We start from the raw sequence: 24,150 nt of genomic DNA on the forward strand, positions 1-24,150 counted from the left end.
TTTCGTCGTCTTGTAGAGTCGTGTAGACATCTTTAGCGGATGTTGTCAAAAGAAATTACAAAAAATGCATATTGTAGCTTTAGCCCCAAAAATAATGAAATAATTTATTTAACGATTCTGCCGCAAAATGGTCCCAGAAGGGTATTAGCATTACACTATTCATTTAGTAGTCAGAAAGCTGGGAAATAGGGATACAAAAAAATAGAAGAAAAAATATGACTCGTATCCACAAACAATTATTTAAAACTTTCTTCCATTGACGTCACCAAGTTGGGCAAGAGGGTTACAAAAAAAAGGAAAAAATTTATATTACTCGTATCCACACATAATGCTTTAAAAACTTCTTCCATTGTTCTCGACGTATTTCTTAAACAAATGAGTTTCTTATGTTTGAATATATTGAAAGCCTGTTTTCCTTATCTTTACTACGATGAGTATTTTTAACAAAAAACAAGGTAATTTCGTTCTTCTGTTATATTTTCTAATTTGTGAAAAACATTACTGCGGCACGTCTTCAATAATTTACAGATCTGCAATGGCAAATATCTTACAAATTGGACAATAATCTAAGGTTAATGGTTTTTCATACATAAACTGAAAGCTTATATGTTTCGCTTAGGATGTCATTTTATTATGACACAGAAAAGTGTATCCTGTATCAAACACAGCAACTTTCAGTTTATATATGAAAAGGATTAAACTTACATTACTGTACAGTTTGTAAGATATACTACTTGATATATACACACTACTGGCCATTAAAATTGCTACACCAAGAAGAAATGCAGATGATAAACGGGTATTCATTGGACAAATATTTTACACTAGAACTGACATGTGATTACATTTTCACGCAATTTCGGTGCATAGATCCTGAGAAATCAGTACCCACAACAACCACCTCTGGCCGTAATAGCAGCCTTGATACGCCTGGGCATTGAGTCAAACAGAGCTTGCTTAGCGTGTACATGTACAGCTGCCCATGCAGTTCATCAAGAGTAGTGACTGGCGTATTGTGACGAGCCAGTTGCTCTGCCAGAATTGACCAGATGTTTTCAATTGGTGAGAGATCTGCAGAATGTGCTGGCCAGGGCGCAGTCGATCATTTTCTGTATCGAGAAAGACCCGTACAGGACCTGCGACATGTAGTTGTGCATTATCCTGATGAAATGTAGGGTTTCGCAGGGATCGAATGAAGGGTAGAGCCACGGGGCGTAACACATCTGAAATGTAACGTCCACTGTTCAAAGTGCCGTCAATGCGAACAAGAGGTGACCGAGGCGTGTAACCAATGGCACCCCATACCATCACGCCGGGTGATACGCCAGTATGGCGATGACGAATACACGCTTCCAATGTGCGTTCACCGCGATGTCGCCAAACACGGATGCGACCATCATGATGCTGTAAACAGAACCTGGATTCATCCGAATAAATTACGTTTTTCCATTGGGGCACCCAAATTCGTCGTTGAGTACACCATCGCAGGCGCTCCTGCCTGTGATGCAGCGTCTCCGAGCTGATAGTCCATGCTGCTGCAAACGTCGTCGAACTGTTCGTGCAGATGGTCGTTGTCTTGCAAACGTCCCCATCTGTTGACTCAGGGATCGAGACGTGGCTGCACGATCCGTTGCAGCCATGGGGATAAGATGCCTGTCATCTCGACTGCTAGTGATACGAGGCCGTTGGGATCCAGCACGGCGTTCCGTATTACCCTCCTGAACCCACCGATTCCATATTCTGCTAACAGTCATTGGATCTCGACCAACGCGAGCAGCAACGTCATGATACGATAAACAGCAATCGAGATGTCTACAATCCGACATTTATCAAAGTCGGAAACGTGATGGTAGGCATTTCTCCTCCTTACACGAGGCATAACAACAACGTTTAACCAGGCAACGCCGGTCAACTGCTGTTTGTGTATGAGAAATCGGTTGGAAACTTTCCTCATGTCAGCACGTTGTAGGTGTCGCCACCGGCGCCTACCTTGTGTGAATGCTCTGAAAAGCTAATCATTCGCGTATCACAACATCTTCTTCCTGTCGGTTAAATTTCGCCTCTGTAGCACGTCATCTTCGTGGTGTAACAATTTTAATGGCCAGTAGTGTATTTGGCAATAAAGTCCCGTAATTATTTTATTATGGCATGTTCACTGACAGACTTATTTTACACCTCTTTTATTTCCTTTGGTGTGATTTCACTTCACCAAGACGGGGAAGAGCCTGCAGCTAGGACTGGTTTCTTTTAAGATGCACAGTTTTTGTAAATTTGAACGTAGCAACAAGAAACGTTAGAAGGTGAAGAACAAAGAGTTGGAATTATATAAACAGGTGACCTTCGTCTGCTGATAATGATTCGGACAGTGGTCCTCGTGCTGCTGATGTGAAGGGTTGTGAAACTGCTGGCTCTGCAGCTTGGTTGGAAAATAGCATCTGGAGGCATCTGGACAAACTCCAGGTAGACGGAAGGGAGTTACGGTACCATGCTATGATTAAGAACGTTGAAACAGAATGCCGACTGAGCAGCTGATATGCGTGGTTGGCGATTAGAATTTGTCTGGCTGTAACCCGAGATTTGGGGTACGGGAGAGAGGAGCTACAAGTTCCGATTTTTAGTTAAGCTCAAAATTCGTTAAGACTACTTGATTTTAGTATTCATGCGATGCAATCAAATTAACTTATGTATGTAACTTCGATATTAACGAAGTTTTTGTTGTCATTTGTTGTCAGTTTTTTTAGTAATAATGTTTTAACGTCTAAAGTCGTAAAATAATAACTTACCCCTACTTGGGGCAAGTTGTTAACAAGCCAGGATAAGTTGTTACCATAGTTGTTAAAACCGTTATTTATGAAATAAAAAACAATAAATGATTAAACCATATCTGATTATTTAAGTAATAAACAACAATGTCGCACGAATCACCAGGTAAACATTTGTATGTTTTATAACAAGTAACTATAATTTGTACTCAAACAGCTATTAACCCTTTAGTAATTAACATATTCTCAAATTACTTGTAACTACTCAACCTTGATATTTGAGTCTTCAATCATATCAGCCTTGTCTTAGGCTGAAATTGTCTATCGCTGTCACAGGCAGAAAACGTATATACTTATAATTCATTAATCATCACAAGATATATCAACCACAATCACAGTTCGGGCATACGTAGGTTAATAAGGCTTGATTCTGCCTACATCTGGAATGGGCCCAGTTCTTACATGCTTGACACTGAATCCATTCTTCCCGAGAAAGTGAACTAGAGTAACAACACACAAGATGATAATACTCTAAACTGCCCTCTCCACTCTCAGACCTTTCACTACTCGTTTGTAAAACCTTTCGTTTAACACACTTCACTTCCGAGCATTTAATTTCAGTGCACATTGGTACGCTAACTTTTTGACTCCTTCTGGCAGAAGACCAAAGAAAGTTGAAGCACTTTACAACAGATATTCTGCTAACTTATCTTCCTGTTCCTCAGTAAAGACCAATTTTCAAATTTTTCTAACCAATCGCGATATTTCCTACACCAGATCTTAGCTTTTGGAAGATCTGTATAACATCATGTAACAAATATCTAATTCTTTGGCAACAGTTTTCATTTTCCTGCCATCGTTGAGAACGGCGTCTGCTGCTTTTTGCATCAACTCCTGTGACACAGAACCTCGTGTTGTTTTTAGGGTATACGTCCTCATACTACAAATGAAAAAAATAACGATACTTATATTCCATTATTGGTACAAATGAACTGGGGAAAGTTGTTCCGAGGTCGCAACGTCTCCCGAAAAACGGAACATCTAGCCCTCATCACACGTGTTGAAATAAAAGCAAGGTATTGGTTACGTTACGAAACATAGGTAATTTACGCATTGTGTAGCAAAACAGGAGATAAATCCTTACCATAAAGCACTGAAACATTAGAGGCTGCTCGTTAAAATTCGTGAGGTAGGTCAAAAATACCAAATACGAAAGTATTTACTTCCGTGAACCAGTGACGCACGTGCTGTCGTTCTGATGTTCCGGGGACCACTAGCCTGTTTACAATGGCTGCCGTCGATGCGCTGTGGTGTTTCATTCCACGACGTGTTTACTTCATATTCATACCTCTTTCCATCGCGGAGTTATTTCAGTCGGAAAAATTTAAAAAATGGCTCTGACCACTATGGGACTGAACTTCTGAGGTCATCAGTCCCCTAGAACTTAGAACTACTTAAACCTAACTAACCTAAGGACATCACACACACCCATGCCCGAGGCAGGATTAGGTTCCAGACCGTAGCGCGTAGAACCACTCGACCACCGCGGCCGGCGGAAAACCTTACCTCGGTACTTTTTGCCCCACTCTCACGTAATCGAACATGACGTGCTTATGTTTGTACTGGTAGACTGAGTCCATTATGATCAGGATGTGATTCACATGTACCAAATAAGGGTATCTACACTCCTGGAAATTGAAATAAGAACACCGTGAATTCATTGTCCCAGGAAGGGGAAACTTTATTGACACATTCCTGGGGTCAGATACATCACATGATCACACTGACAGAACCACAGGCACATAGACACAGGCAACAGAGCATGCACAATGTCGGCACTAGTACAGTGTATATCCACCTTTCGCAGCAATGCAGGCTGCTATTCTCCCATGGAGACGATCGTAGAGATGCTGGATGTAGTCCTGTGGAACGGCTTGCCATGCCATTTCCACCTCGCGCCTCAGTTCGACCAGCGTTCGTGATGGACGTGCAGACCGCGTGAGACGACGCTTCATCCAGTCCCAAACATGCTCAATGGGGGACAGATCCGGAGATCTTGCTGGCCAGGGTAGTTGACTTACACCTTCTAGAGCACGTTGGGTGGCACGGGATACATGCGGACGTGCATTGTCCTGTTGGAACAGCAAGTTCCCTTGCCGGTCTAGGAATGGTTGAACGATGGGTTCGATGACGGTTTGGATGTACCGTGCACTATTCAGTGTCCCCTCGACGATCACTAGTGGTGTTCGGCCAGTGTAGGAGATCGCTCCCCACACCATGATGCCGGGTGTTGGCCCTGTGTGCCTCGGTCGTATGCAGTCCTGATTGTGGCGCTCACCTGCACGGCGCCAAACACGCATACGACCATCATTGGCACCAAGGCAGAAGCGACTCTCATCGCTGAAGACGACACGTCTCCATTCGTCCCTCCATTCACGCCTGTCGCGACACCACTGGAGGCGGGCTGCACGATGTTGGGGCGTGAGCGGAAGACGGCCTAACGGTGTGCGGGACCGTAGCCCAGCTTCATGGAGACGGTTGCGAATGGTCCTCGCCGATACCCCAGGAGCAACAGTGTCCCTAATTTGCTGGGAAGTGGCGGTGCGGTCCCCTACGGCACTGCGTAGGATCCTACGGTCTTGGCGTGCATCCGTGCGTCGCTGCGGTCCGGTCCCAGGTCGACGGGCACGTGCACCTTCCGCTGACCACTGGCGACAACATCGATGTACTGTGGAGACCTCACGCCCCACGTGTTGAGCAATTCGGCGGTACGTCCACCCGGCCTCCCGCATGCCCACTATACGCCCTCGCTCAAAGTCCGTCAACTGCACATACGGTTCACGTCCACGCTGTCGCGGCATGCTACCAGTGTTAAAGACTGCGATGGAGCTCCGTATGCCACGGCAAACTGGCTGACACTGACGGCGGCGGTGCACAAATGCTGCGCAGCTAGCGCCATTCGACGGCCAACACCGCGGTTCCTGGTGTGTCCGCTGTGCCGTGCGTGTGATCATTGCTTGTACAGCCCTCTCGCAGTGTCCGGAGCAAGTATGGTAGGTCTGACACACCGGTGTCAATGTGTTCTTTTTTCCATTTCCAGGAGTGTATTACCTGTGTATTTTTTTTCGTGGAAAATGTGTGTAACAGTTTTTCTGTGTTCACTACTTGTCGTATATAAGTTCAACCAGGAGCTTTCGATGATATTCCCCTCCGCGTTCATTAAATATACGAAGAAGATGGTGAATAGCTTTCAAAGCTCCTGTTGTGACTCGGACGTAACAGATCCTGGAGGCCAAGAAACTTTTGTGGGAGGGAGTTAAGTCGAATGAAGGTAAAATGAGAGTTACGGTGAATGAAGCAAACGACTGCCAAGTGTAATGTTCAACTGACAACCAGTATGACAAGTTGCGATGCTTTGGCGGATGTTAGTGACAAAACGAAATCTTTGAGAATGAACTGAACACTGACTACCAAATGCGACACAGCATGTCGTTCTTAGCGGAGAGAATCCTCAGAGGTGACGCGATAAGGAAAGAATGTAAGCGCAGCAGAGACGATTGAGAAATCATTTTCAGTGGCGATACGGGACGCAAATAGATACAAACGACTTCCACAAACGATTGATTGTTACGGAGAGCGTGGGGGAATAAACGTCTCGGAAAACGGGAAGCTGATTCGCTGTTCGCGTGCCACTGGGGGCCGAACCGCACAATAAACCTGGGTTCGGTGTGGGGAGGAGGTGGGGTGGGTTGACTGCTGTAGCCTGTTGTGGGGTTGTGAACCACTGAGGACTACGGAGGGGACGACAGCTCTTCGTCATTTCTAGGTCCCCGGTTGAAATACACAATACACAATACACACCTAATCTGAGTAACTTTCTACACTACTGTGTTGAGAACTTAAGGGAAGAAAGAAGCATGGGATCTGGAAAAGACTCCAGCTTCTTAAGCAATACTGATGACTTAGGCTCGGTGTGTCAAGGAGGCCTATCGTTAAACTGCTAAATGAAACACACTTGGTTCCTTAAATAGCTGTATGAAATTGGTTGTGCGTGTGGATTAGTCTACATAGGTGAGACGGGACGTCCGATTAGCACAAGGCTCTCGGAACATGAAAGATATATCCGCCTGAAACAACACACTAAGTCAGCAGTGGCGGAACACCGAGACGAGTGCGGGAAACCAATATTTTTTCAAGAAGCCCGCGTCCTGGCGAAACAGCCTCTCACTTTCAAAATATAGATTAGAGAGGCGATAGAAATAGCCAAAAGACCCGCCAACATGAATAGAGAGGACGGGTACAAGCTTCCGAGGTCTTGGCTGCCTGCAATAGCAGGGCTACGGAGCGGCGGCAGAGCCGTGGCGGCCCGTGCAGACACGCGGAGAGCCGCAGTAGTGGTCGCGAGCACACAAAGCAATGGCACGCCGCAGCCGGCTTCTGGACAGCATGTAAACAGTGTGACGTCACAGCCATCACCTGTTCGCTATTCGTCCATCTCCTCCAATGGGGTGGATTAATACAAAGACTAATAGAAAACAGCTATTTCAGCCAATGACAGATAATAAACACCAATAAAGCATACCTTTCACCCCTCCTCCTCCTCCTCCTTTTACAGCCAATCAAGTAACGACACGGTTTTCTCGTGCAGCTATTTAAGGAACCAAGTGTGTTTCATTTAGCAGTTTAACGATAGGCCCTGATGAAGGCTAGCTGCAACGCTGGCCGAAACGTTGGCGCATATTAAATTATGACGATGCGGTCTGATACCCTGAAGTATTTTATCGAAGAGGCGATAACATTGTTTTGGCTCATCAGTGAATATTTACGTGGTGACCCTGAACACCGCTGAGAAAATGTATGAGATTTTCAGCAATATATTGTGACTATTTCGGCAGCGGGAACACGTGGTCTGAGGTGGCCGGTTTGAGAGTAATTGCATTTCATCTGGTTTCTTAATCGGATTTATTTTTGTGTGTGAACTGAACTGAAACTGTCTGTCCAATAGTGCAAATGTCGACAGTACGCCCTGTGTGTCTTGCTTGAAATCAGTTTTGTTCAGTTAGCCCGCCGTTCTTGGTGTTATGCCCACATTACTACTCGCACCCACGTTTTTATTCAGCACACAGCTCGTATGCGGCTCGGATTTTTACTCTGCAGTGTTAGTTGCGCGACGGAATTAGTAGTTGGCAGTATGATTAACGTAAGTGATGAATAACTGCCTGTACGCACCTCGTGCATTACTTCACTGAACGCAGTGGAAGAGCGTATTACATTATTACTGTTGATCGAGCCACCTCAGACCACAGGCCCCTTATACGAGGGTTGGAACTTTAATAGTGGCAACTGTTTATCTATAAAACTTCCTGTCAGATTAAAACTGTGTGCCCGACCGAGACTCGAACTCGGGACCTTTGCCTTTCGCGGGCAAGTGCTCTACCATCTGAGCTACCGAAGCACGACCCACACCCGGTCCTCACAGCTTTACTTCTGCCAGTATCTTGTCTCCTACCTTCCAAACTTTACAGAAGCTCTCCTGCGGTTCGCCATGTCTCCGCAATATCCTTTCTGTTATGTGTCGACAGAAGTGCCGACACAGTGTTATTTAGACGGGCCGAATAGGCACGCTATAATCTCACCCAGAATATCGTGAAGTCTGAAACAGGATGCTCAATGAATGCTAATAAGAAAAGAACGGAGCGTCTCATATACTTAACTTTAATTCTCTGATGAATACAGCAATCTTCATGATACAAGTGAGACTCATTAAGATACATGCAATGTTACAAATGGCGCCTTGCTAAGTCGTAGCCATTAACTTAGCTGAAGGCTATTCTAACTGTCTCTCGGCAAATGAGAGGAAGGCTGCGTACGTCTAGTCGCTAGCAATGTCGTCCGTACAACTGGGGCGAGTGCTAGTCCGTCTTTCTAGACCTGCCATGTGGTGGCGCTAGGTCTGCAAGTACTGATGGCGGCGACACGCGGGTCCGACATGTACTAATGGACCGCGGCCGATTTAAGCTACCACCTAGCAAGTGTGGTGTCTGGCGGTGACACCACATTCCTCCCCCGCAAATCGGCGAACGGTCGTGTTATAAGGCTTCCGCCCGCCGTGGGGAGGGTCCCATGTTGACGTATGCGATGAAGTGGGGAGCCTAACAACAGGCGAGGCTGTGCCACCCGCACCCGGCCATTCGGTCCGAGGGGAGCTAGGAAACGCCTGGAAACCTACTCCAGGGTGCACGTCAACATGCGGCGTATGCGCCCGTAATGAGACAGGGTCGACCTCCATTGCGTCGGGGTATCCGACACGCGATGACGCCATGTGGTCCGGAGCGGGCCAGAGGTCCAGGGCGGACGACAGCTGGTCACGGGAAGCGATCGGCGGCGCGTGACCCAGGGAGGCGGTTGGCGGCTGCAGCGAAGCGTCCTCTGCGGGCGGCAGCGGCGGCGGCTGCAGCGGCGGCAGCGGCGGCGCGACGCCATGGGGCAGAATGGAAGGCATCGTCGGTAACACCTGGGGATGAGGCGAGCCAGTAGATGGGTCCCCAGGGCGCTGACCGGACGGCTCCGTCGCTGAAAGCAGACGGGGAGCGGCAGAACCCAGGCGACGACAGAGGCGCAGCTGATTGAGATGCCGACGCACCTCACCAGAGGCCCCCATAACCAAATACATCGCGCGGCCGAGGCAGCGAAGAATTCGCCCTGCGAGCCAACGCCGTGAACCGCGATAGTTACGATAGAATACAACGTCGCCAGGAGCAAAAGTAGGAGTCTGCCGCTGCACAGGAACCTGATGCGGCGGATGCAGCAAAGACATCAAGGTTCGATGAGGACGACCGTGAAGCAACTCAGCCGGCGAGCGACCATCGCGGGGCTGAGAGCGATAGGAAGACAAAAAGAGCAACAACGCGTCCTCCCGAGAATGCGACTCTTTCAATTTCAACATCTGTGACTTAAAAGTCCGGACCAAACGTTCAGCAGCACCGTTTGACTGAGGCGAAAACGGCGCGGATGTCAGATGTTGAATACCATTGGCCTGGCAGAATGACTGAAATTCTGCGGACATGAATTGTGGACCATTGTCGGAAACAATAGTCTGTGGAAGACCTTCAATGCAAAAGATAGCAGACAACGCTTGGATGGTGGCAGATGACGTCGTGGAAGACATCCGGACAACAAAAGGAAAATTACTGAAGGAATCGACAACAACCAACCATCGAGCATTCCAGAATGGACCAGCAAAATCTATGTGTAAGCGTTGCCATGGGGAAGTGGCTTTTGGCCAAGCAAAGAATTTCCGCGACGGTGCGGATTGTTGTTCGGCACACGCCATGCAAGAAGAGCACATATTCGTAATCGCAGCATCGATTCCGAACCAAGTACAGTGCTGACGAGCAAGTTGTTTCGTACGCACTATACCCCAATGTCCTTGGTGGAGAAGCTTTAAGACAGATGACTGTAACGAACGTGGGACCACGACCCTAGACTGATCATTATCAGAACGCAACAACAAAACACCACGTCGTACAAAAAGTCTCTCCTTGTGAGCAAAAAATCGGCGAACCAACGGATCCTCGATCCGTGACTTCGACAAGGGCCATCGTGTAGCAACAAAACGCAAAACGGTAGCAAGGACAGGGTCTGCAGCTGTGGCTGCTGCTACATGACGAAAATCAATCGGAAACGATTCGACCACGTCATCGGTTTCCGCATCAATGAACATGCAAGCAAGTTCGGAAGAATCGAATGCTTTATCCTCGGCAACAGGCAAACGGGACAACGCATCTGCGTTTCCGTGCTGAGCAGTGGACCGGTACAAGATATCGTAGCGGTACTGCGATAGGAAAATAGACCAGCGAATGAATTTCTGCGCGGTACGCGGAGGTACAGGCTTGTTCGGATGAAAAAGCGATGTCAAAGGTTTGTGGTCTGTGATAATGGTAAAGTGACGAGCATACAAGAAATCGTGAAACTTCGTAACACCAAACACGAGAGCCAAAGCTTCTTTCTCTACCTGGGAATAATTTCTTTGCGCTGACGAGAGCAATTTGGACGCAAAGGCAATAGGGCGATCATGCAAACCATCTTTGTGCGCAAGCACAGCACCGATCCCGAAATCCGATGCATCTACCATCAACAAAAGGGGTTTCTGGGGATCGAATGGCGTAAGGCAAGTATTTGAAAGCAACGCCGATTTCAATTGGCGAAAGGCGCGTTCGCATTCCGTCGACCAGACGAACGGAACACCTTTACGGCGTAAGCGATGAAGCGGAGCTGAAATGGAAGAGGCATTGCGCAGAAAGCGATGATAATAATTAATTTTTCCCAACACACTCTGTAGCTGCTTCAAAGTTTGTGGTGCAGGCAAGTCCTGTATGGCACTGAGGTGCTCTGGACTCGGATGGATGCCTTGGGCATTTATGACATGTCCCAGATACGGCAAGTCACGAGCAAAAAACACACATTTGTCCTTCCGCAAGCGAAGACCATTCTGTCGCAAGACCTGAAATAGTGTTCTGAGATTTTGTAAATGTTCTGCTTCTGTCTTTCCTGAGATCACTATATCGTCCAGATAGTTAGCTGCAGTAGGGACCGACGCACAAATAGTTTGTAAATATTGCTGAAACAATGCAGGGGCGGATGCACACCCGAATGGCAGTCTTTTGAATCTGTATAATCCAAGATGCGTGTTAACCACCAATACGCGCTGGGATTCATCGTCCACCGGTATTTGCAAGTACGCATCTGCTAGGTCCAACTTTGAAAAATATTTTCCCGGGCACAGTTTGTCAAAAAGATCTTCCGGGCGGGGCAAAGGAAAAGTAGCAGTCACTAGTTGTGGATTCACTGTTGCTTTGAAGTCCACGCAAAGTCTCAATTTGCCGGAAGGTTTTTGCAAAATCACTAAGGGTGAGGCCCAGAGAGAAGCCTGCACACGTTCAATGACACCTTGCGATTCTAAATCTTTTAATGTTCTTGCGACCTCATCACGCAATGCGTGGGGAACATTGCGCGCTCTGAAAAATTTCGGTTGCGCGTTGACTTTTAGTTCCAAATGTGCTTCATAGTTCTTAGCGCAACCAAGGCCCGGTGCAAAAATGTCTGCAAATTCCTCACATAGACTAGAAACACTGGCTGAAGGCACAGTCTGGTTCACTGATAGGACCTGATTTACTATTGACAAGTTAAACAATTGAAATAAATCTAAACCAAACAAGTTCACTGCAGCAGAAGAACGAAGAACGTAAAACGACACAAGTTTTGTTTGTCGCTTGTATGTTGCAAGAAGGCTGCACTGTCCTAACACAGGGATATGCTGTCCTGAATAACTAGTGAGCTGAACTTTTGCGGCACGCAACGGCGGTGCGCCCAGTTGTTTGTACGTGGCGTGATTGAGCAATGAAACTGCAGCTCCGGTATCGAGCTGGAATGGTATCACTTGTCCGGCAAAGTCCAAATCCACAAAAAGTTTATTGTCCTGCTGACGACAAGAGCGACTGTTTTGTGCAACGTGAACAGACACTGGTACAGAATCACTTGCGACGTGACGGGATTGCCGTCGACGTCGACGCACACTTTTTGTGGGACGAACACAGTCACTATTAGAGAGAGGAACACTGGGCGGATTGGCATTAACTACATGAATGTCCATGGGCGAATGTTCCCGAGCCTGAGTGTCCGTGGTTCGATTCCGGCGCGAAGCAAAGGGCCTGGAACGGTTGTGATTGTCTGATCTGAGCTTTTTCTGGCAAACACTTTGAACATGTCCTTTCTTGTGACAGTAAAAGCAAATAGCTTGGCGTGACGGGCAATTTTCACGCGAATGTCTAGTAGCACACCGCGGGCATGATTTCACTGCATTTGCGGGCTGGCGAGGCACACCTGGTTTAGAGCGCGGCGTCAGCTGCGTCGAGGTGCGCGAGGGCCGGTTACCGGGCCGCGCAGCGCGTCCAGCGGGCCGGTTAATGTTACACACTGCTGGCGAAGCTTCAAAAGATTCCTGAGCACAGTCAAGTGTGTCTTGCCTATCCAATATGTCTATCACTTGTTGAAGGGAGGGATTAACTAGTTTCAAAATCTGTTCTCTTATGCGAACATCAGAAACGTTCTGTGCTATTGCATCACGCACCATTGTATCTGAATAAGGAAGGCCACAGTCACATTCAAATGCGCAGTCCCTAGTAAGGCCTTGCAAAGTTGCAACCCACTCCCTATTAGTTTGACCGGCCGTACGTTTTGTACGAAAGAACGTATACCTTTTGGCAACTACATTAACTGTTTCTTTGAAATAGGCATCTAAAGCCGACACAATTTCCTCGTAGGACAGAGTAGCTACGTCGCGTCGGGGAAACAATTTCACTATCACACGGTACGTTTGCACGCCGACACAAGACAATAAGTGAGGCTGCCGCTCGTTACCTTGAATTCTGTAGGCGGCGAGATGAAATCCAAACTGTCGGGACCATTCTGGCCAGCTCTCCTGAGTTTGGTCAAACTGGCGAAACTGCGGTGCAACTGCATGTTGTGGCTGCGGGAGCGATGAAGCGGCGGCGGCCGCATCGTTTTGCAGCGCACGTTGACCCTGGACGAGCTGTCCAAGGGCATCCAATAACGCCTGCGTCTGCTGATTCTGCAAGCGATAAAATTCGGACAGTACATCTGGGGATTGTGGCGAAGCCATGACACAAGCAAAGCAAATCAGAGCAAGTTACTATCAAAAGGACGGCAACGTGAGCGCGTCACTTTTCCTCGTCGCCAATGTTATGTGTCGACAGAAGTGCCGACACAGTGTTATTTAGACGGGCCGAATAGGCACGCTATAATCTCACCCAGAATATCGTGAAGTCTGAAACAGGATGCTCAATGAATGCTAATAAGAAAAGAACGGAGCGTCTCATATACTTAACTTTAATTCTCTGATGAATACAGCAATCTTCATGATACAAGTGAGACTCATTAAGATACATGCAATGTTACAAATGGCGCCTTGCTAAGTCGTAGCCATTAACTTAGCTGAAGGCTATTCTAACTGTCTCTCGGCAAATGAGAGGAAGGCTGCGTACGTCTAGTCGCTAGCAATGTCGTCCGTACAACTGGGGCGAGTGCTAGTCCGTCTTTCTAGACCTGCCATGTGGTGGCGCTAGGTCTGCAAGTACTGATGGCGGCGACACGCGGGTCCGACATGTACTAATGGACCGCGGCCGATTTAAGCTACCACCTAGCAAGTGTGGTGTCTGGCGGTGACACCACACTTTCTTTCAGGACTGCTAGTTCTGCAAGGTTCGCAGGAGAGCTTCTGTAAAGTTTGGAAGGTAGGAGACGAGATTCTGGCAGAAGTAAAGCTGTGAGGACTGGGCGTGAGTCGTGCTTCGGTAGCTCATATGGTAGAGCACTTGCCCGCGAAAGGCAAAGGTCCCGAGTTCAAGCCTCGGTCGGGCACACAGTTTTAATCTGCCAGGAAGTTTCATATCAGCGCACACTCCGCTGCAGAGTGAAAATCTCATTCTATTTATCTATAGCTCGTACAAAATAGATACGTGCTTCAAAGTTTCACTGACCATCAAAGTAGTCACCAGCATTCTGTATAACCAGTTGCCAGCGTTTTAGAAGTCGTAGGATACTCTTAGCAGTGCCAGTTGTGTTGACAGTTCGAGCGGCGCGGTCTATTGCCAGACGAATTTATTGCAGTTCTGAAACAAATGGCGTGAAGCGTTTCCTTCAGTTTAGAAATCGAGTCGAACTCACGAGGGCTTAAGTCAGGGGAGTTCAGTAGGTGGTATAGCACTTAGCAGCCGCATCAGTCAAACCAGTCAGTAACAGCTTGCACTGTACGTGCTTGAGCATTGTCCTGTAAAATGATGGTCGGGCCTGCAGAAAGTGTGATCGCTTCTGTCTGGTAGTAGGTTGTGTTCTAAAAATGAACAGCATAGAGACAGAAGTCATGACACTTTCTGCAGGACCTGAGCATCATTTTGCAGGACAATGCTCAAACACGTAAAGTCAAAGCTGTTAGGCCGGCCGGAGTGGCCGTGCGTTTCTAGGCGCTGCAGTCTGGAACCGCGCGACCGCTACGGTCGCAGGTTGGAATCCTGCCGCGGGCATGGATGTGTGTGATGTCCTTAGGTTAGTTAGGTTTAATTAGTTCTAAGTTCTAGGCGACTGATGACCTCAGAAGTTAAGTCGCATAGTGCTCAGAGCCATTTGAACCATTTGAAAGCTGTTACTGATTTGTTTGACTGATGGGGCTGCTAAGTGCTATACCACATACTGCGCTCCCCTCACCAAAGCCCTTGTGAGTTGAACTCGATTTCTAAAATGAAGGAAACACTTCACGGCATTCGCATCAAAATGGTTCAAATGGCTCTAAGCATTATGGGGCTTAACATCTCTGGTATCCAGTCCCCTAGACTTAGAACTACGTAAAGCTAACTAACCTAAGGACACCACACATATCCATGCCCGAGGCAGGATTCGAACCTGAGATCGTAGCGGTCGCGCTGTTCCAGACTGTAGCCCCCTAGAACCGCTCGGCCACAACGGCCGGCTACGAGTTCCACACAACGGGTTATACACAATGTTGCTGACTACTTTGAAGGTCAGTAAAACATCGAAACGCGTATCTGTTTTGTACGAGCTGTAAATAAATAGTTGCCACTATTAAAGTTCCAAGCCTCGTACGTAAGAAAATTCTAGGAAATATCACTCAGACACCTGTGAAATCTTTTCGTTGGGGTCAGTAGATAACTGTATATGCAAATTGAAGCTCGAGGGAGGACAAAAGAAAGAGAAGGGATTACTGATGCCAGCTGCGTCGGGTATTTACGTCTTATCAGAGGTGACGAGTGAAAAATGTGTGACCCTGGGATGTCCTGCTTATGAGACAATTCCGTGAACCGCTGCGCTACAGTGTTTATCGCAACTGCGCGGACATCTCGGCATGCCTCCCTGCCTACCCACAGTCCCACCCAGCGGCAACTATAAGCAGTCCCTTTCCACGTCCTGGGCGTGGCGTGTGTCCGGAAGAGGAGACATCAAGCATTCATATAATTGAGTCGCCTCGATGGGCAACGAATCCACCTTCTTCTGCACGGTTTCCCGATTGCGACCGACCTTCTCCGGGAATGTGACAGTAGCGAGCATGTAGGAGATGGACAGAGATTGCGGTTAGCTGGCGGTGGGTGAGAATGTGGGTCGGGAGAGAGGCGTTCAGAGACAGTTCGCGCAGCTGCGATAAACCATGTGTCCGGGAGGCGCAGTAAGCAGGACCTCCCGGGTTCGAATCCCAGTCAGGCACAGCTTTTCCTTCATCTCTGTTGATTCCGCGTAAATTCCCGATGCAGCCGGCACCAACAATCCGTTCCCTTCCTTTTCCTTCTCTTTCTCCCCACTTTCACCTTCTGTTTACGCATATTGTGTCACAGCTGAGGATGCCGCGTGGTGTCTGTTCTTTCGGACATACCCACAATTTGCAAAGGACTGAACACTGTTTTTAAGCTTAGTGGGAGATTAAAACTTTGTGCCACAGATGAATGGTCGTAAGCAGACCGCTAGAAAACTGTAGCGAACAGCAGGGAAACTTGTAGACGATCGTGCTTGTGGGCGGGATGGGAACTGGCACTTAGTATTGTTGTCGATAATTCTTCCGGGTTATATGGCCGTGGTCCATGGAATTCTTCTATTCCTAACGTTTCGTCCAATAGTACTTTGGACATCTTCAGAAGTATGGCTGGTCCTGCTGACTGACTCAGCAGGACCACCCATACCTCTGAAGATGTCCAACGTAGTATTGGACGAAACGTTAGGAATAGAAGAATTCCATGGACCACGGCCATATAACCCGGAAGAATTATCAGCAACAGTACCATCCGGTCGTGGAAGCCTTCATTGTATGGCACTCAGTATGTTACGGCTGATCAGCGTATACTAGGTGATCTGAATGAAATCATAGATCGTTTACGACTGAGCAACGAGAAAGACCCATCGTCGAGTAATTGTGGAGACAGTTACTCATGAGCTTCACAGGCCCACATGCAGAATATTTCTGCACAGAGCGTGGTAATCCGAGGACTGGATGATTTATGGCAGGCTGATCTCGTAGATGTGCGAGACTACTCACGATCGAATATCGATTTCAAGAATATTCTAACGATCATAGATACATATTCCAAATTGGCTGGGGTCTACCTGTGAAAGGACTTTTCAGAATTTTTCAGCAGTCCGGAACGAATCGATGTCCCAACAACCTTCAGACCGACCATGGAGGTAAATTTCACAATAGGCATTTCAAAGAGGTAATGAGACGATACGCCATAAATCCCTACTCATTATTCTCCCATGCGGAAGCTAGTACTGTCGAACAGTTGAGCATAAAGATAAAAAATCGGATGTGGAAGCAATTTAATCTTCAAAGGACATACAAATGGCTAGACAGCCTACCACAAATCATTCACGCGTTTAGTCGCACTATTCACCACACAATTAACCTCTGTAATAATGCATTTCTAAGTGCAGTATGCAATCATATTAAAATGGTGGACCCACAAGTTCAGCGTAAGTGATTTGCCAAGTATATCGAAATACAAAACCGCGCTTGAGATGTTCTACACACCGAACTCGTCAACAGAGATATTTACAATTTCCATGTTGCTGAAACAAACTTGAAAGCCCACATCTTGAAAGATAGTGATGGCGAAGAAAATGTAGGGAATGTTTACACAGAGGAATTACAGAAGAACTCGGCACCGAAAGTGCTCGTCGTAGAGAGGGTCGTAACACGTCGAGGGAATAAGGCATTAGCGAAGTGGCTCAGTTTGTAATCTAAGCACAACTAGGTGTACGGTCGCAATTTCCAGCATGACTGGAAACGCAAAACCTAACGTGCTATGGAACGTATGAACGGAGGTGGAGCCGGTATTCGGTATCCGTGACTGCACTTGAATCTGTTAGTAAAATAGTGCAGACGGGAGGTCGTTAGGGGATCGAACTGAACAGGAAAAGAAGTCAGTCAGAAGGAAACCAAGGTTAGGGGAGAAATGTGCCATGGACAGCGAGGTTAGCAAGATCGGCTGTGTTCTTCGCAAAGGCACAATCCCTCCACGGAAAAGTAAAACCAGTTTGTAAAATCACTCTGTTCGTCAAAAACGACCTTTGCAACACTAGTTTTGGATTCGAAGATAATCTGTATCTGCAACATCTGATATTTTTAAAATGTCGGGAATCAGATATATCGATATTTAAAATATCGGTTCTCTATATATGGAGAAAAAATATAGATGTATGGTTATACAGACGGAGAAAATGTCAACGTACAAGTCCATAAAAATATCAGCTTGACCTTGTGAATATACTGCCGGTTTCAGAACTGTATGTTATTGATTTATTATTACATATTCTGTATATCAACGAACTAGCCGCCTACCTATCCCCATTAGAGCAAGAATTGTAAGGAAAACGATTCAAAAAAATGGTTCAAATGACTCTGAGCACCTTGAGACTTAACATCTGAAGTCATCAGTCCCTAGGACATAGAACTACTTAAACCTAACTAACCTAAGGACATCACACACATCCATGACCGAGGCAGGATTCGAACCTGCGACCGTAGCGGTCGCGCGGCTCCAGACTGAAGCGCCCGGAACCGCTTGGCCACCCCGGCTGGCGAAAACGATTCACGTTGACGTTTGGCGATAACCACTTTGCTAACGATGGTAACTGCATGTAAGTGGCACAATAAAAGGTGTCCGAAGGGGTCCTTCGTCCGGTTCTGTGACATATCGGATTTGTCCGGAACAAGTTATGTCGACTTCCCTGTTTCTTTATTTTATTTTGTTTTATTTTATTTCTGCCAACGCCAGCGACCTAGCAGTTGTAGTGTCAAAATTGTGTTGTGAAGTTAAGCGCTGCAGTTTCTGTTGGTAGTGCCGGGCGTCCATTACGTCAGCATTTTCCCTCGCACGTCTGCACCCACCCCAGAGACCAATCTTGCAACTGTTGAAGAATGTCAATGTGAAGGAATAGGACACCAGTTTCGTTAAAAATTTATTCACATCGGAAACCTTGTTATACCATTTACCTCCCCCTCCCCCCCCCCCGCTCCCCTCCATTGCACTCGGACTTTTTCTTTATGCCACGTATACTATCTTCACACACTCAAAGAGAAAGATTGGACGTGACGAAAGCTCGAAAAGTAGTAAGACTCCTTCGCACAGTGAAAGTAAAATTATGTTCTACCGCAATTTCGAAAGAACAGCTTCAAATATGCATATCGGATTTCGTTGGAAAAAATATCGATATATTATCATCAGCCTACTGTGCACCACATAGAAAACGGTTTTCAAAATAAAATGGTAAAAGAATGACTCGTTGTTTGTCCATTAAAAAAAAATTACTTAATCGGTACTGATAGCTGTGCCACTGCATATTGCAAAGTAGCAGATTTACGACGTGTTGCTGCTAAATTTGTTCCGCGCCTTCTCACACAGGAGCAAAAAACAATCCGCATGAATGTGTGTCAGGACTTGAAAACAGAGATTGCACGTGATCCAAACATCTTGAACAAAGTCATTACAGGGGATGAGAGTTGGTGTTACGGATATGATCCAGAAACCAAGCAAGCGTCAAGCCAGTAGAGGACTCCCAACTCTCCCAGACCAAAAAAAGCGAGGCAAATAAGGTCAAATGTGAAGACGATGATCATTGTCTTTTTTGATGTTCGTGGAATTGTGCATCGGGAATTCGTACCCCCTGGCCAGACTGTTAACCAGCACATTTACTTGGATGTTTTAAGGCGTCTGCGAGAGGATGTGAGGAGGAAACGCCCGGAACTTTGGCGATCAGGCGACTGGTTTCTGCATCACGACAACGCTCCAGCACACATGGCCTTACGAGTGACCCACTATTTGGCATCTCAGAGGTGATCTGTCGTTCTCCGCGCTCCCTATTCGCCGGACCTAGACCCGTGCGACTTTTTCCTACTTCCACGAATGAAAAAAACGCTAAAAGGGGAGCGTTATGACGATGTGGAGGCGGTAAAAACAGCTTCGCAAAGGGCACTGGACAGTATCAAACTTGAAGAGTTCCAAACATGCTTCCAACAGTGGCAAAAGAGACTTGACAAGTCGCATCGCATCTAATGGAGACTATTTTGAAGGTTACTGAAGTAATTTCGTAAAAAGGTTCACTAACAAATTTTTTATGACAACAATCCGGTTTCTTTTGGGTCCGCCCTCGTGTACACAAGCTATTGCCTACGAAACTGTTCTCGACGCGTCGTACAAACACGAAACTTTCACTCTTTGCTTCTGAGCCTTTTGGTGCCGTACCTGCCAATTTGCGATGCGCCACTTTAGCCACGCTCTGTTTACAGCGCCGCACAACACACCTCAACTAATGGCGTGTAATCTGTACGGTTTGAAAAGACGATCACGTTGCACAAGTGCTCAGGTGGTAGCTTGCATAATTTCCTGACAATCCAAACAGCTGCAATGCGTATGTAAGAGCTATTTGCAGAGAGTACTATGGCGAATTCGAGTACAGTCTGTCGACAAATTATACTGTGGCAGTCAATCAGTTGTCTGTTCACCCAGAAACAGTACTATGAAAGAGCTCAAATCGTTTTTAGTGAGTGCACGGCGCGATGAAATGAAGATGAATTATTTAGCCGGTCGGGGCGGTCGAGCGGTTCTAGGCGCTTCAATCTGTAACCGCGCGACCACTACAGTCGCAGGTTCGAATCCTGCCTCGGGCATGCATGTGTTTGATATCCATAGGTTAGTTAGGTTTAAGTAGTTCTAAGTTCTAGGGGACTGATGACCTCAGACGTTGAGTCCCATAGTGCTCAGAGCCATTTTTTTAATTATTTAAAGGAAATGTTAATTGATGCAATAGTGATATTCGCAACGCTTTTTCTGTCTGTCTTCAGTTCCCTAATTGTCCATTTACATTACGTTAGCTTCCCACTCCACACAAGGTGGTAAACATACTCTAAGTGACACGTTGACACTTCAGAAATACCCATTAGGTTTCCCTTTTTCTTTTTTTTTTTTTTTTAGATCTCATTTTGTTCTATATTGTTCGTTGAATTTGTTCGTGACGGACGTTCGTTCGTTGATCTGTTCACTCACTTTTTTTTTATTACAGAGGGTAGCTAAAGGTTTTTCAACAGAAAATGCCATATATGCTTTCACCAATCAAATTTTGAATGTTCTGAATAACCGAACACCACCCATTGGGATTTTTTGTGATCTCTCAAAGGCTTTTGATTGTGTAAATCATGAAATTCTGCTAGACAAGCTCAAGTATTGTGGCATGAGTGGGACAGTGCACAAATGGTTTAATTCGTACCTAACTGGAAGAGTGCAGAAAGTTGAAATAAGTAGTTCTCATAAAATGCAGAGATCAGCACATTCCTCAAACTGGGGAACTATCAACAATGGGGTTCCACAAGGGTCAGTCTTGGGTCCTTTGCTGTTCTTAATATATATTAATGACTTGCCATTCTATATTCATGAAGAGGCAAAGTTAGTTCTCTTTGCTGATGATACAAGTATAGTAATCACACCTGACAAACAAGAATTAACTGATGAAATTGTCAATACTGTCTTTCAGAAAATTACTAAGTGGTTCCTTGTAAACGGACTCTCACTGAATTTTGATAAGACACAGTACATACAGTTCCATACAGTGAATGGTATGACGCCATTAATAAATATAGACCTTAATCAGAAGCATATAGCTAAGGTAGAATATTCCAAATTTTTAGGTGTGTCCATTGATGAGAGATTAAATTGGAAGAAACACATTGATGATCTGCTGAAACGTTTGAGTTCAGCTACTTATGCAATAAGGGTCATTGCAAATTTTGGTGATAAACATCTTAGTAAATTAGCTTACTACGCCTATTTTCACTCGTTGCTTTCATATGGCATCATATTTTGGGGTAATTCATCACTGAGGAATAAAGTATTTATTGCACAAAAGTGTGTAATCAGAATAATAGGTGGAGTCCACCCAAGATCATCCTGCAGACATTTATTTAAGGATCTAGGGATATTTACAGTAGCTTCTCAGTATATATACTCTCTTATGAAATTTGTTATTAACAACCAAACCCAATTCAAAAGTAATAGCAGTGTGCATAACTACAATACTAGGAGAAAGGATGATCTTCACTATTCAAGATTAAATCTAACTTTGGCACAGAAAGGGGTGAATTATACTGGCACTAAAGTCTTTGGTCACTTACCAAATGTATCAAAAGTCTGACAGATAACCAACAAGTATTTAAGAAGAAATTAAAAGAATTTCTGAATGACAACTCCTTCTACTCCATAGAGGAAGTTTTAGATATAAATTAAAAAAAAATATATTTAAAAAATGAAAAATAAAAATAAAAAAAAACACAAAAAAATGAAAAAGTTGTTATATTAACTTAAGTATGTTGTTAAATTAACTTAATTATGTCATGTATTGGAAAATTTGACTCGTTCCACATCATTACGAAATATCGTATTCATGATCCATGGAACTAGTATTAATCTAATCTAATCTAATCTAAACCCTCTGTCCGAACAGTCTGAGCTACCGTGTCGGCTCCAACTGTAGGCTCTCGAAAGATGTTTGCCTTAAAAATGCAGCTTCTTCGTCACAGCAGATTTGTGATACAAGTTGACACAAGGAAGAGAAGAGGAACTACTGGTGTGACGACGCGAGTATAGAGCTTCTGTCATTCAAATGTTAACCTCACCTGCCAGAGATGTTCCCCGCCAACTAACGAAGCTTTGAGGACGAAAATAAGCGGTCCAACTCTAAAACAGAGAACAGAGGAAATGGTGTACCAGGCATCATTTGCGAAGAGTGAGACATCTGACCGGTAAGAAAACTGCGACCCCATCGTCAGTCGTACCCACCAGGCTTACCCGCTCTGGGTCGGTAATCCATTCTGACACATTTCTAAATGCTGAATAGTTTTTCGTCTACACAAAGGTTTCATGTATTTGATTCTACAGATACGAGGTGGAATCCAAAATTTTCGGGACTGGTGCTGCCATCTGGTAAGTAGCAGTTGCAGATCTGTGCACCGCTAGCTGGCGATAGCTGCATATCTGATGAGTCATTCTGTGAAGTGGTATTCAGCTGGGGGGACGTGTTGCGTGTCCACAGTGATTTCCGTAATACTCTGAGTTTGGTGTGTGGCGATTTTACGATGGATCTGCGAACAGAAGTGTGCGCGGACCTTCGACAGACCACGTCTAATGATCGAACTCTCTTGTCACGAGTAATCACCGGCGACGAGAGCTGGATTTTGGTTATGACCCAGAGACAAAGCAACAATCGTCTCAGTGGAAGAGCCCGGGCTCTCCAAGACCCAAAAAACCGAGACAGGTGAAGAGCAAAGTGAAGGTCATGATCATCGTTTTGTTTGATACCAAGAGAATTGTGCACAAAGAATTCATCCCACCCAACGAAACTCCGCGTACTACTGTGACGTTCTGGGACGCCTCCGTGAGAACGTGGCGGCAACGACGGCCCGGAGTTTTGGCGTCAAGGGAACTGGCTGCTGCATCACGACAACGAGCCCTGTTACACGTCCTTGCTCAGCACGACATTTTTGGCACAAAAAAACAACATGGCGGTTGTACCCCACCCACCGTACTCGCCAGATTTGGCACCTTGCGACTTCGCGCTATTCCCAAAACTGAAACTGTAGTTGAAAGGCCGTCGGTTCGACACTCTACAGAGGATTCAACACGCATCGCTGGCGATGGTAAACAAACATCAAGGAACGGGACTTCCAGAAAACGTTTGACTATTGGCGGAAGCGCTGGGAGCGGCGTGTACGTGCGGATGGGAACTACTTCGAGGGTGATGGTGACCATTAGTCCAACGGTACGGTTTCGAACAGATGGCAGCACCAGTCCCGAAAATTTTTGATAGCACCTCGTATGGTTTTACATTTGGTTTTTGGAGTAGATTTTACGATATTCGGGTTTTTGACTGTCACTCGAAACGTATGTTCCTGCAGGATGTGTTCACTGTTTGCCAGCAGAATTGCATCGTAAGCGTAACGAACGATTTTTATTTCTTTGTCCCCCAGTCTATAATCTCTACAGGCCACGTATGTGACTGTTTTGAAAAGCAGCGGACTCATTGAGACACCATTTCTAATGCCACTATTAACTAGTATAGAGCCAGTTAAGTTGGAACCGGTGTTCTAGTGGATGTGGTTGTCGGAATAAATGTCTTCAATTTTTTTTATTGAGTTGGAAGGAATGCATCGATTATAGAGCAGGTTTATCGCAACTGTTAACCGTGTCCTATCGAAAGCTTTCTGTAAGACAGTAAAACAGAAATAAGCTGGTCTGCTGTATTCGATGGACTTCTCTACAAT

Source organism: Schistocerca cancellata, chromosome 10 (assembly GCF_023864275.1).
Source record: "Schistocerca cancellata isolate TAMUIC-IGC-003103 chromosome 10, iqSchCanc2.1, whole genome shotgun sequence".
NCBI lineage: Eukaryota > Metazoa > Arthropoda > Insecta > Orthoptera > Acrididae > Schistocerca > Schistocerca cancellata.